The sequence below is a fragment of the Nicotiana tabacum genome, chromosome 24, assembly GCF_000715075.1.
Source record: "Nicotiana tabacum cultivar K326 chromosome 24, ASM71507v2, whole genome shotgun sequence".
Taxonomy (NCBI): domain Eukaryota; kingdom Viridiplantae; phylum Streptophyta; class Magnoliopsida; order Solanales; family Solanaceae; genus Nicotiana; species Nicotiana tabacum.
In genome coordinates, this window is record NC_134103.1 from 80,074,443 (window position 1) to 80,077,049 (window position 2,607).

The following is a 2,607-nucleotide window of genomic DNA, read 5'->3' on the forward strand; positions in this document are numbered from 1 at the left end:
TTAACGATGCGAGACCTTGGTAATTGAGAATGAGGAATCCTTATGGGTTATACAGTATGTGATGGTAACTTAAAGCTAAGTGGGGGAGCCCACCATCTACGATTGGGTCGTGTGGTTGTCTGCTTATGCGGTTTCTGATTATCGGTGCATTGATGGATCAATTATGCCAAAAAAAGAAAATATCAGGGGTAATTCAAGCAAAGAACTTGATGAATGTGTGCTATATTTTGCCTTATCGATTCATGTGCAAGTTTTGGGAAAACTTTGAGTTTATGCTTCTTGTGGATGTAATGTACAAGGAAAAGGATTCAGCCAGTTGCTTCTTTGAGAGGGTTTTCATGTGCAATCAGAGCGTTGGAGTGTGGTTATATTCGGGACCAGGTTAGAGTGGGTGACTCTCAACAATGGTCCTAGTGGGTATAAGAATTTAAGGTACAACATCTAAGGATTTTTGGGGTCTATTATGTAACTGAAGACCGGGATTTTGTAGCAGAGTGTGAGGAATACTTGGGGAAATTTCTATGTTATCATCGGATCTGCAGGGCAATATTGGAGAAATGGGAGAAACTTCTTCAAATTTGTAGAAGATCTTTCAGAACGGGTGTACCAGTTGGAGATGCTATTGTACGCATAAGGAGGGTATGAGATGGTTCATGGGTATTGAGACGATGTGGTCTCGTGATTCGGGTCACTCGGGATGAGTGCGGATTGAGTTTGTTATATTTTGAATGGAGCTATTATTATTTATAAGGCAAGTCAAGAGTAAATTGGAAGAAGTTGGATCGGTTAGTAATGTTTTGAATCAACATGATTATGATAATGATTAACTCCTTCGGTATGTTAAGTTATACGAGTGGTTTGTGGTTGTGCGTGCGGGCTTGACAATCACCGTAATTTGATTGATTTGGGAAGTATTTGATTTAAATGGCCTTGTTATGTGTAAATGGATCTCGGAAGAATTATGGTGATTTAGACCACAACTTGAGGTTTGTATTTTCTGCACTTAAGGAAATTCAGTTACATGTTGCAATGGTTCTTCCGAAATGAGTTAAGTGAAAGGTTTCTAGCCAATGAATTGTTTATTCTACTAGTAGTACTGGGGTTATGATGAATTCTTGTACTCTCGCGTTGCGGCATGATAGGTGCAGTAAGCGGCATGGAAATTGGAAGTTGAGGATCAAGGTTACGGCTCGGTATTGATAAGAATGTGACGAGCTCGGATGAGCAAGGAAGAATTCAGATGTTCAGAGTAAGCTGGCATTTTCTTTAGTGTCACCTGAGGATGGTGTCCCGTGTAAGAGGCTTTATGTAATAATTTATGAATTCTTGATTTGCTTTATAGAATTAGTACGGTTGGTGGTATGGGTGTGCAGACTTGGCTACCTGGTGCGGAAGGTCGTGGGAGCGCATCCCACGGGAAGATTTGTATAAGTGTTACATGTTAGTTACTTAATTGTTAAGGCTTGAAACCAAGTATGTAGATTATAGTACTATCACTAATGTGAGAGTTAATGCCTGAAAGGCGCTCTATTCCTTTGGTTGTGGAATGTGGGAGTTTATTCTGGATTGGACGGCTGCTTGTGTGTTTCATGAATAGGGTTATTATGGATCCTTGGAAGGTTATTAGCCCAGTATGGTATAAGCGGAATCGGCTTGAGGTCCGCTAGTAGATTTACATTAGACCGGATATGTTCATTCAACATAGTACTACTTATAGAGGAGTCCTCGAGTGTTGGGTGTTATTCCTGTCGTCAACTATTCCATGTGATACTCTATTGTGCCAAGTGGGTTGTGAGACGTCCTAATTATTTGCACGTGTGTTGTGATCCCGTGTAGTTTGTGGTGTTATATGAGCAAGTAGCTCTCGAGATCCAGATCATTTATTGCACCTTAGTCGTGCTTGGGTTTTTGTAGCGTATGGCACTACCTGTCTCCTTAGGGTTGTATTATGCACTTGGCGTACGTGTGGTCGATATTCAGTATTTCGTAGGCATACACATTTTTGGATTGATGGGTATTTTCTTATTTATTTTTATGTGTGGATCATCACGGGTATGTTGTTTGGATCAGATTTCACACCGCAACGGTATCATGTGTGGATCAGGTTGCATGCCGCAACATTGAGATGTTAAATAGGGTTCCCTATATCTATTCTTGAGTATTTTGTTTCTCATTGTCAAAGAAGGGTTCATAGCGTCTGTTCGACTATTTTATTCGTTACGTGGGCTAGGTAGTTCTTTTCCAGAGTTCTTCCTTCTTATGTGTCATATTAAAGTTGTATCTTGTTGGCGCATCAATGGCGTCATATGAGATTTTGGTCAGTGTTTGAGGTGGCTCATTGCTGGAGCAGCTTGTACTGGGTAAGATGAGGTTATCGGGCCTGAGATTAGTGCGATCAGATTTATGTAGGGTATAGTAAAAAAAGAAACATCGTTATTCAGTTCAGAATGAGGTAATAGTTCTTGTCAGGTTGGGGAGACTGCATGATTTATTGAGTTGGTAGGTGGTTACGAGTTTCTACATATCTCTTCTGTCGTGGCAGTATTGTGAGAGTTGGAACAAGGCTTATATGTGTTATGAGGTGTATTGCGGGCACTGGGTTTGTGG